This window comes from Pediculus humanus, genomic scaffold, assembly GCF_000006295.1.
Source record: "Pediculus humanus corporis 1103172107436 genomic scaffold, whole genome shotgun sequence".
In the NCBI taxonomy this organism is placed as follows: Eukaryota; Metazoa; Arthropoda; class Insecta; order Psocodea; family Pediculidae; genus Pediculus; species Pediculus humanus.
In genome coordinates, this window is record NW_002987058.1 from 257,617 (window position 1) to 270,709 (window position 13,093).

Consider the following 13,093-nt stretch of genomic DNA (forward strand, 5'->3'; position numbering starts at 1 on the left):
TTTAAAAAAAAACGTCCGGTAATTAATTTTTTATGACGTCACGGAGGCATTATAGTATTATTATTATTATCATCGTAAATTTTTACAAAAAAAAAAGTGATGCGAGATGATGAGGGATTTACTACTGATGCTGATGCTGATGAAAAAAAAAAAAGTCGAAAGGAAAAAAAAAATATTTTTTTTTTGGTGATTTTAGGCATCGGTAATGTGGGGGGGGGGTAAAAAAGGGACGAATCCCCCCCACACCCCTTCCCCGAACCCTCGCCTCTCATTAATAATATTACAATTTTTCCGCCCCCCCACACTCCTCTTTTTCATTTTAATCATTTAAACACCCGATTTTGTAGTTAATGACGTAACTCAAATGACGTCGGAAAAAAAAAGTAAATCACGTGATTAAAAAAAAGAAAATTTTTTTCATTATCCGAATGTGTTAAGCGAAGAAAAAAAAAAGAAAAAAGAAAACGTTAAAAACATTAACGCCCTTTTTTTCCCCCAACTTTTTCTTTTCTTTTGTTTTTCCGAGAAAAAAAGTTTTTCATTTTCTCTTTTTTTTTTTCTCTTTGTCTTTGTCTTTGTATCTTCTCATCTTCTTCATTCATCTTCATCCAACGTGTCGGAATCATCTTTTCTCTCCTATTAAAAAAATTTTCTTTTTTTTTTTTTTTTAATGTAAACAGAGACAATAAAAAATGAAATTTTCAACGTTGATAAAAAAAAAATTCAAGAGAGTGAGGAGGAGGAGGGGGAAGAGGGAGAGAGGGAAAAAGAGGGGAGGGAAAAAAGAAGGGAAAAGAAAATTTTCGAATTATGGAAAATGGAGAAATCGTTTGAGGGGAAATTTTGGAGTGAAAGAAGCTTGGTGAGAAAATGAAGAGATGGAGAAGGTAATGAGAGGTTGAAGAGGGGAAGAGGAGGGGGAACGTTTGAGAAGGAGAGATAGAAGAGAAGAGGGGAGGAAGGAAAAGAAGGGGGGAAACAATTCGTAAAGAAAAATTTGAATAAAAAGGTAATTTTTCAAAAAAAAAAGAAAGGAAAATTTTTTTTTTCTTTTCTCTCTCGAGAAAAATCGGAAAACCGGATATTGTTGTTCGTATTCTCTTTCCGCGCTTTCGTCATTTTTTTTCCTTTCTTCCATCTTTTGTAAAAAAATTTCCCTGTCGAATATTTTAATAGATTCGATTTAATATCGTCGATATAATTGTTACGCCATTACTGAAATAACGAACCGGAAGTAATGGGGGGGGGAAGGTGGAGGAAGAAAAAAGGCGGCAAATAGAAAAATTTCAAATTTTCTTTTTTTTTTTTTGCATGTCTTTCGTCGACGGTTTGACCTCTTTTCTTCGAGTTTACATTTTTTTAAACAAACTAAAAAAAATTTTTTTTTTTTTTTTCAAATAATAAAAATTTTTAAACAATTTTACGGATGAAATATTATGAAAATTTACATACAAAAAAAAAAAAATCTCGAAAATTTTTATTATTATTATTATTACCAATTTTTATTAACCAATAAGAAAACACGATTGGATTCCATTAAAATCCATTAAAAAATAAATAAATAATAATTATTATTAATATTATACGGTTAGTAAATTTTTTCAATTTTCTTATTACGTCACGTAATAAAAACGTTTTCGTAACGGTTTTTTTGTTAATTACGATCAATTAATTTTCATTATTATTATTTTTTTTTTTTTACTTCATTAATTTTTTTCATGTTTTTAAATTTTTCTAGAAAATTTACAAATTTTTTAATGATTAACACTGAAACGATGATTTTTTCTCGATGGGAATGAGATAAACAAACCAACAAACAAACGAAAAAAAAATCAAAACTCGCGCATTTTCCCCCTTAAAAAAAAAACATTTAGTATCGATTTTATCGATCGAACGATTACTCGAATGAAAGTGTAGGAAAGAGAAGTGGGAGAAAAAGAAAAGGAGAAAGGCAGAGCAGGGAAAACAGTGAGAGAAGACAATGAAAAGTAAAAAAAAAGGGGGGAAAGAGAGTAAGAGAAATAAAAGAGGAGGAGGGAGTAAGAGTTGTGCGGAAAAAAAGAAGGGGAAAAGGAATATTACTAAAAAAAGAAAGGGGAAAAATATTAGGAAAAAAAGAAAGGAGGGGGAAAGAACAAGAGGTCATAAAGAGAAGGGGTAATGAGAGCTGTTTAGAAAGAAAGAGGAGGGGAATGAAAATTGTGCGAAAAAAAAGAAGAGGGGTAAAAGAATATAAGTAAACAACGAGGGGGGAAAGAAAGGAAGAGAAATAAAAGAGGAGAAGGGAGTAAGAGTTGTGAGACAAAAAAGAGGAGGGGATTAATAGTTGTGCGAAAAAAAAGAGGAGGGGGGAAAGAATATAAGTAAAATAGGAGGGAGAAAAGAGATAAGAAATGAGGGGGAAAAAAAGAGGGAGGGAAAGAAAAGCAAAGAATCAAATCAATTTTATTTTAAATTTTTTTTAAAATCTACGCGCCAAAATTCAAAAAAAAATTTTTTTTTCAAATGAATACCATTATAATATCATCATCATCATCATTATTAATTTTTTTTAAAAATTCGTTAGTTTTTGAAAGCGTGCGAAAATAATTCGTCATTTCATATCTTTCGCGTTGTTTTAATTATAGTCGTGTCAGTAGAAATAAAAGACCAGAATAGTAACTATGGTAACACTATTCGGATGAGTGACAAACGAATAACTTTTTTTTTATCCTGCTTCTAAGTTTTGGATTTCGAATTTACATTCGTATATAAGAAAATAGATATTATAAAATATGAATGAGAGAGAGATAGAGAGATAGAGAAAGAGAGAGAAAGGTTGAAATTTGCACAAAAAAAAAGGCGTAAATATACATACATTTACTAATGCATGTCTTTGACGAGGTTATGTGATTTAATTTAAAATATGGCTGCTCTGAGGTTAGGAGGCGGTGGGGGAGGAAAAACCTTTTTACCTTTTTTTTTTTTTCGATTTCGATATTTTTCCTTTTAGTAGAGAGAGAGAGAGAGAGAGAGAAAGAAAGATAAAAAATTGCACGCATGATAAAAAAAAAAAAAAATTCATTACACAGGCACGAAAATTTTTTTTTTTTTTTAATAAGAACAAAAGAAAGAAGAAGTCATGTGGCGTTGAAAGGTTACAAGGAGAAGTAAAAGAGCGGAAAATGAAGAAGTGGTAGAAGACAAAAAAAAAAAGACGATGGTGGAGAAAGAGAAGAGAAGAGAGAGAGAGAGAGAGAAAAAAAATTGAAATAAATGAGAACCGTTGAGTTTTTCAAGGAGGCAAAAAATCTTTTTTTTTCTTCCTCTTCCGCCATCACCACCACCACCGCCACCATCTAAACCCACGTTTTCTTCAGCGATGACTCTTATCTCACCACCACCACCCCTTCACACTCACCACCATCATTGTCTTCTTTAAAATATTGTAGTGTCAAGTCGAACCGTTTTTCAAGCAAAAAAAAAAAAAAAAATTTTTTTTTTTTTCTTCCCTTTATTTTAATTGCCTCTTTAATACGGTTTTGACTTTATTTTTTCAAAATGGCGACGATAAAAAAAATAACACGCATATGTCAACGTTTTTAATAATAACCGTTAAAAAATTATATTATAATATTTTTTTTTATACCGGAAATATTACAACAACGTTATGGAATAATCATTATTTTTATTTTCTAATTCCACGTTATATTTCCCGTTGAGCTCTTTAAACTTTTTTTTTTTTATTTATTTACAAAACCTTTTTAACCGGTTCATTTAGTTTTATTTCGTTGATTTAAAAAAGAAAGAAAGAAAGAAAAATCGCATTTGAACCTATTCTTTTTTTTTCGTTTGTTTGTTTGTTTGTTTGTCAAAAGCAAACAAAAAAAAGTCAACTCGAGATTTTAAAAAAAAAAAAATTTTCTTTTCTTCCAAACGTTTTTATTTAAATTTTTGGAGAAAATAATAATAATAATAAATTTTTTTTTTTCGAATTTCGAATCGATGGTTATGCGACGCATTTTTCAAATAACAAACGCTCAACGAACAAACAAACAAACAAACAAAAACTAATTACAAAATCGTTTGTAATCATATTGGCGTGTAATTTTTACGTTTCAAAGACCCAAAGTTTTTTTTTGTTATGTGAAAATTAATTTTTTTTTTATTATTTTTCACGCCAATTCCCGAAATTCCCTTAAATTTTCTTATTATTATTATTACTGCTGTTGCTGTTGTTGTTTTCACGTTTTTCGTTTTGTCGAAAACTTTTTGTTTTTATTCGACAAGGGAAAATATATTCAATTTATTTACGAACGAACGTGTCACAAATCAAAAAACGAGAATTTTCTCAAAAAAAAAATTTTTTTTTTTTTTTTTTAAACTAAAAAAGGAAAATCCTGTCGGAATTTTCTCGAACGTTATTATTATAATTCATATCACGTGATGTATACGTATACATGTTATCTTATCGTCAAGATTATTATTATTATTTGGAAAACAAAAAAAACTTTACGGTATAAAGAACGTCGTTCCTGTTTGAAATGATCCAAAATAAAATTTATCAATTTTTTAGAATGTTCCAGAAGAAGAAACCCCTTCCTCCCCCCTATTTTGTAATAATAATAATAATAATAATAATAATAATAATAATAATAATAATAATAATTTTTAAATATAATGGAAAATCTAATTTTTATTTAATCCGTATTCTTCCTTATTTTCCCATCTCTCTTCTTAATCCAAACGAAAAAAAAATCTCATTTTTAAATTTTCCCGCCAAAAAAAAACAAAAAAATTGAAACGTCATTTTTTAAATTTTACCGCCAAAAAAATAACAAAGGAAAACATTAATGAGGTTGGTTGAGGTGCGGTGTTGCGGTTGTTCGGAATGTTAGGAGTAAATAAATCGCTCCGTTCTGGTTAATGTATGGATATTGAATGTTTTCTTTGTTAAAGATGGCGATGATGATGATAATGATGATGATGATGATGATGATGATGATGATGATGATGACGACGACACCTTCTTTTAAAATTGTTATTGTTTTACGGGGATGAATAATAACTTCCTGTCGTTCTTTCTTGAAACAAAACACGCGACGAAATAGAATGTTGATGATAATGATAATAATAATGAAGATGATGATGATACTAAAGGTGATAATGATAATAGGATAACGTTGATGAAATGAGTCGTGTGGTAAACCTTTTGAAATTGAAAATAAAATTAAATTTTATGTCGGTCGGTTTTAAATCAATTCACTTGTGAAAATAGAAATTTTAAATGACGACGACGACGACGTCGACGTCGGTCGTGGAATAAGAAAGAAAAGTTTTTCTTTCGAAAGGAGAAAGGGTGGAGAAGAAGGAGGAGAGCATTAAAAAAAACAGAAAGAAAAAAAAATGTAAAATCGATGTGAAAATTTCACCCGCGAGGCGGCGCCCATTTTCAAACGTGGCCCTGGAAAATTTTTTTTTTTTTTGACGCATTAAGAAAGTTTTTCATTTTAGGGAGGAGGGAGAAATTTAAACATTTTTGGCGGGAAATTTATTAAAAATGAATACCCACCCAAAACGATCGCGATTATTCGCAAGTTTAAAAAAAAAAAAAATATTATCGAACCGTGAAAATTATTATTAGCCACGAGGGAAAAACGTCATTATTAAATATTTAAAAACGTGGCATTAAAAAATTTCATATAAATATATAAATAATACCCCCCTATAATTTCAAAAAAAAAAATCTTTTTTAAAACTTCCATTTCATTCTTTCCCCCTCCCCCCTTTTTTTTTTTATTCAAAAAAAGTAAAAAAATTTCTTTCAAAATTGAATAAAAAAAAATGAAGTCTCGAGGGTTTTTTTTTTTTTTTTTTTTTTTTTTTTTTTTTTTTTCATTCATTGAATTTTCTTTTCTTTCTTTCTTTCTTTCTTTCTTTCTTTTTAATAAGTTTAAGATTTGATCTGGAATGGAAAAGCAAAAGAAAAAGAAAAAATATATAAGTAAAAAGAAAAAGGAGAAGAAAATTTTTTTCTTTTTCCAGGTGGCTTCATTCATTTTATTTTATATCTTTAATCAAATTTTTTTTTTTTTTTTTAATTGAATCATTTCATTAACTTTAAATATTATTATTATTATTATTATTATCGCATATCGTATGGATTAAAAAAAAAAATTTTTAATGCCCCCCAACCCTTCCCCCCGCTTTTTTTTTTTAACATTTAAGATTTTTTATTTAATATATTTTTTTTTTCCAAAATGTCGTCGTGATACAAAAAATAACAAAAAAACTCACCCCTCGTATGGATTTCCGTGTCAGGATCCTTCCATTCTGTAAACTGAAAACAAACAAAAAAAAAAACAATTAATTTAATAAAAGAAAAATCTTTTCGCGCCAAAAACCGACGATAACAACAACAACAACAGCGACGAAGACGATGACGACAACGACGTAATTAATTTTATTTTATTTCCCCTTTTTCCCCCTTCCCCTCTCCTCTCCTCTCATTTAACGTCGACATATTTTTTGTATAAACGCGACAAAAATGTCATCATTGCCATCGTCGTCGTCGCGTAAAAATTTAGAAAAGTTTAATAAAAAAAAAAAAGGAAAAACGTTTCTTTGTTGTTTCTACAGTTTTTGTTAAAGTTTCGACAAAAATTTAAAACGGCGGCAAAATGTTTGCTTACGTCATCAACGACGTCATCGTCGTCGGTTTTTATAATAATCTTACATTACAATTTTTTTTTTGTTTTGTGTGTAATATTTCATCCATTTTCTTTAATAATGATGATGATGATGATATTGTTTTTCTAGTTTTTCCATTTTTTTTTTTTAATATTTTACCTAGAGATTATTATTATTATTATTAAAAAGTAAGAGAAAATAAAGAAGAGGAGGAGGAGGAGGAGGAAGAGGAGATTGAAAATTACGATTAATAAAAAATTTTCCTTATTTTTTATTTCATTCGTTTGTTTGTTGATTTTCTTTTTTACATATATTTTCAAAATGAAAAAAAATTTTTTTTTTAAAGAAAGAAAAGTTTCGATTTCTTTCAACAACGATTCTAATCCCACGTTAAAAATTTATTTGTAAAAAAAAAAAAAACAACAACAATTCCGGGGTCAAGGTTCGATTTTTATGAAAAAGAAAATTCAACGTTTCTTTACGAAACGAAGGTCATGTCAAAATGGTTTACATGAAAATTTGTTTAAAATAAAATAAAAACCGTTACTAACAAACGAAAGAGCGAATGAACAAACAAACAAACAAACAAACAAATAAAAGGAATGAAATCGTGCCAAAAATATGCGTCGAGAATAAAATAACCATTTCAAATTCTCTATCTCTATCTCTCTCTCTCTTTCTCTCTCTTTGGCAAATTAACTATTTGGCAACGAAAGAAAACTTTTTTTTTTTTTTTTTATTATGTTGGTATCGAATAACGTGAAAATGCTGTCGTGAAAATCTGTTGGGAAAGGCAAAAACGTTTTTATTATTTAATCCGAATAAAAAAAAAAAAAAAATCGTTAACATTCGTGCCAACATGACGACGACGACGACGACGACGACGTCCTCATCATTTCTTATCATTTTTTTTTTTTTTTTTAACAAAACCGCAAATTGATGACGTATTAAAAAAAAAAAAATCAATCGATCATAATGATAATACTTAAATTCGCATTAAAAAAAAGAAAAATCAAAATGGCGGATAATAAAAAATAAAAATTAATAATTTAAAGAAGACAAAAACATATTTTTTTTATTGCCATTTTTTTTTTATGTCGGTTCGGGGGGCCGAGGGGTGGGGGCGGGAGTGAGGAGATGGAGGGGAGGGAGGAGGAGGGGGTCGGGGGGAAAAACGTCGCCGTTTTAAAAAAAAAATATGGATGTCGTATGAAGAAATAATAATAATAAAAAAATGAAATTTCACGGAAAAAAGGAAAAGTTCGTTCGTTTTATTTTTTTAAAAATCGAAATTTAATGATGGCGGCGTATACTACGGGATTACAAAAAAAAAAAATTTTTTTCTTCTTACACGAATGATTTTTAGTTTTTTAGTTTTATTACAAAATTAAAAGCCGTTATTTTTTAAAGTTTAGTTTATTTTTTAAAATAGTTTCGACGTGAGTCATTTTGTTATAAAATTTATTATTATTATTATTATTATTATTATTATTTTCCAAAACGAAAAACGAACAATTTTCCTTTTCTTTCCTTTTTTTTTTCGAGTGCGTTCATAAAAAAGAAGGAAAAAAAAAGATACCGTAATTATTAAATCAACAGCTGACAGCAAAAAAGAAAAAAAAAAATATATATATAATATATATATATCGAAAAAAGGAAAAAAGGAAAAAAGGTTTTTCCAAAATGGCTGTAAATTTTTTTTTTTTTTTTTTTTATATAAGTCGACAAAAACCGAATCGAATTTTTTTTTTATATTTATTTATTTACACACACATTCGGTCATTCAAGTTTGATAAAATTCCCTCCCACCCTCCCCCTCCTTCCTCCTACCGTCGTTTTTTTTATTATTACGTCATCGCCGCCATTTTTTTTCCTTTTTACCTTTTTCTTATTCATTTTTAACTTTTATATTATGGTACACGTACGTTTATTTAAATTTAACGACGTGAAAAAATTTTTTTTTTTTTAAAGTGAATAACGACCGTTAAGAAAAGAAAAATAAGATGCAGAAGAAAAAAAAAAAGAAAATACGAGTGAGTAAATATTAATAATAATAATAATAATAAGAGTTCGTTTTGAGATAATTTATTTAAAAACTTTTGGAAAATTTTTTTTTGTAATGGAGATGTTTTGTAAACGACAACGACTTTAGGTCTTCGGACGTTGCCAAATTTACTACCGCACACTCACACACGCGCGAGCTTTCGCGTTCTATTACGTATTTCCGGTATGAAAAGAAAACAATCGAATAACGGACGATTTTTAACGGTTAAAAATTTTTTTAAAAAATAATTTCGTTAGAGAAATGAATTCGAGTTTTTTTTTTTTAATTTTATTTATTTTTTACTTATTAAAAATTATTTAATTATAATATTAATAATAATTTTTTCTCTTCTTTTTAATGAATACAATTGAGGTTATTTCAATTTAGAAAAAAAAAAAAAATCTCTTAACGTTTTTTTTGCAATAATTTAACTTGATGTTTCCGTTTCCTTTTTGACTTGGAAAACGTCTAATATAATTTGTTTTCATTTTTTCCTTTTTTTTCCGTCGGATCTCGTTTCTATTTTATACGTGTAATATATTTTTATGGAAAATCTAACAAGTTCAAGGATTCAAATTTCCCTGTGGCTATTTTAACCGTTTTTTTCTCTCTCTCTTTCTCTTTCTATTATACGAATATTCGTGTGAGGGAAATAACAAAAAAGAAAAAAAAAATGTTATTCATTGTTTTATTTTATTATGTTGTATGCCCTGATTAAATAAATATATATACATTTTCCCCTTTATTCTTCTTTCAAATGAATTTTTTTTTTTCGTTTCATTTCTTTTTGTTCGTTTGTTTGTTTGTTTGTTTGTTCGTTTTTTTGGTATTTTATCGCTTTCGTACGTACGATTTAAACAAACGCAAACAAACGCATTTTTTGAAAAAAAAAAAAAAAAAAAACAATGTTCTTAGTTATCATTATCACTATTATTAATTAACTGAAATTAATTAAATTCATGAAAATTTTATTTTAACAAATAAACGAGAGTAAAAAGTTATTAATAATAATAATATCATTATTTAAAAAGTATTTAATTAAAATATAAGAACGCCATTTTAAATTTCCACAAAAAAATTTTTTTTGTAAAAAAAAACGAAGTAACTACGATAAATAAACAACGCGAATCGGTTAATTTATAAATCTGATCACGCGTCATCGTCGCAACCACCGCTTTCTATTAAAAATTTTCTTTATCAACCTTGTTGCCTTTTTTCTACCCCTTACCGACGCCATATTTTTTTTTTTTTTTTTTTTTTGTTTCTCCTCCGGCGGTTACATCATTTTATTTATGACTGGTTACGTCACATCATCTTACGCTTCGTATATGTATATATATTATTTTTTTTTTCTTTGCACCTTTCCATAACCGTCGCCGCCACCACCGTCACCACCGCCACCGCCTACTACCGCCACCACCGCAACCGCCGCCATTTTCTCGTTTTCAATATGATTTTATATTATTACATTGTATACGTCGTATTTTCAAAAAAAAAGAAAAAAAGTGGAATCGGTAAAAAAATTTTTTCTTATTCCGCGATTCTTTTATATTATTATTATTATTATTATTATTATTATTATTATTATCGTTCGTATTGTGAACGCGTTATTAAAAAAAATAAATGAGAATTGATTTTTTTTTTCCTTTTTATTTCTTTTTTTTTTCTTTGGATTTTTCATTTTTTATGATAAATTAAAAATTTAAACGCTTGTAATAATAATAATAATAATGATGATAATGATGATGACGATGATGATGATGAAGACGATGAGGATGACGACGATGTGAATAAAATGAAAGAATATGTAACAAAACAAAAAAACCATGCGAAAATAGGTCTGGAGAAGAAAGGATGGATAACGGAAACGGAAGGGGGTCGAGGCGGAGAAGGGGGGGTACGATAGAAAACCGATTAAGAAAAATGGCGGTCGTAAAAGCGTGTGTTCGATACGATGTGAAAAATACGTAATAATAATAATAACAGCTTAAATATAAAAAAAAAAAAAAAAAATTTAAATTATAAATTTCGGTTTCCGAGACAAGAGAGAAATAATTCAAATCGTCGTGGAAATAGAGTGTTGAAAAAAAATCCATTCATCTGCCACGATCGCTCAACCGGAATTTTCTAAAAAAGGATTTATTTTTTTTTTTAAATTTAAAATAAAAAACACCTCAGAGATTTGAGCAACCATCCTTAAAAAAAAAAAAAGAAAATTTCAAATCCTGGATTCTGGAAAAAAAAAAAATTTCTATAAATACGTAATTATTTCGTTTATAATAAATATGATGATAATGATGATGATGATGATGATAATAATAATAATAATAATCGAATATTTTTAGTTTCGTTAAAAAAAAAAAAAAATAATGATGATTTTTGTCCGTGTGCCAAATCGTTATTATCATCATCATCATCATCATCATCATCATCATCATCATTATTATTATTATTCACATATATGAAACAAAAGAATTTTTCAAAAAAAAAAAAAAAATTCAATTTAAACTTTTTTGTTTTTTACTTTAGTTCGTTTAACTTGAGAAAAAAGATAATAATAATAATTAAATTTTTTTTTCCAGGAGTCTAGACCCACGATGATTAATTACACGTTAAATAAATAAATAAATAAAATGAAAAATAAAAAAATTTCAGTAGAAACGCATATTCAAAGTAAATTTTTAATAAAAAAAATTTTTTTTTTCCAAATTAAAATATGAAAAATATTTTTGAAAAATGGAGGGAAGAGGCAAAACAGCAACAACTTCCGGTAAGTTATTTAAATATTCACGAATGTGAAAGAGAGAGAGAGAGAAAATAAATAAATTTTTTTTTTCTATATATATATATATGTAATAAATTTTCTAAAACGATTTAATAATTTATTTAAATGAAAAATGTACGCGTGTGCGTGCGTGAGTAATAATTAATTTTAATTTTTTTTATCGTGGCAGTAGAAAAAAATTTTTTTTCTTTTCTTTTCCCTTACCCCTCTCCCTCCGATTCGTTTCGTTGTTTCTCTTTGAAAAAAAATGAAAAAAAAAAAAAATGCAATTATGACAATTTAATTTATTTAATTTAATTTAATTTTTTTTTCGAACGGAAACGGAAGTCGAATAAGTTTTTTTTCATTGACGTAACCATAATAATAATAATAATAATTTTTTATTAAATCGAATTTGATAAAAAAATTTATTTTATGTAATTTTAAATTATTAATAACACCGATAACGATTTTAAAAAATAAATAAATATAATAATAATAATGATGATGATGATGATGATGATGATGATAATAATTATTCGTAACCGGAAATAAATTTACAAAAAAAAAGGAAGGAAGGAAGGAAAGAAAATTTAAATTCCTCTTTGTTATCACACTAAATCAATAATAAAATTTGACATTTAAAAATTATTAATAATGATAATAATAATAATAATGGAAACCGATAAGTTTTTGTGTTTTTTGGTTTGTTTAACGGTTAAAACAACGAACAAACGACATAAATAAAATTTATTTATTTATACAATTTTATTGTTGTTGTTGTTGTTGTCGTGGAAAATCATTAATCATTTGTAATCGTTTTTTAAAATTTATTATCAAAAAAAAATTAAAATTAAAATTAAAATTTTAAAAAAAGAATTCCAGTTGAATTTTGGAAAATTTTTATGGAAAATATTTTTTATTAACGTAAAATACAAAAACAACAACAACAGCAACAGCAAGCGTCGTTTTTATTCCTTTTGTTTGTTTGCTCGTTCGTTTGTTTTTTTTATAATTTCCGTTTCCGGTTTTTTTTTTATTCTCTACCATAACTAAATCATTTAAAAATAACGGTCGCGAATTCGAACACGCGTAACGAAATGCGTAACGATTTTTTATTTTTGAAAAAAAAGGCGCCTAAAATTTTTTTTTAATTCTCACGTATCCTTTTTTCCAGAACGCTTCCCTCAGGATTTTGTTGTAATAGCAATTAATAATCTCTGACCTAAAATTAATAAAAAACTTTGCCAAAATAAAAAAAAAATTTCTACCGTGTAAGTTTAAAATAATAATAATAATAATTTGCCGCCAAATTTGCCGCGATTAAATTTTTCAAAAAACTTTTTCCTTCCCTTCCCTCCCCTCCCCTCCTCCTTCTTCTTACGTCACGCGTGTGTTCGATCCTTTTTTTTCCGTTATTTTCAAAAATTTTCAAACTCGGGATAATCTCATTCGCGAAAGGTTTTAAAATAATTTGTTTTTAATTAATTTAATCCCACGTTTATAATAATAATTAATTATCGTTTAAATTAAAATTTATCATCGTAACGTGTCCGCCATTTTGTTTTTTACAACTTTCGTTATTGTGAGAAATTTACCGAAAAAAAAAAAAAAAT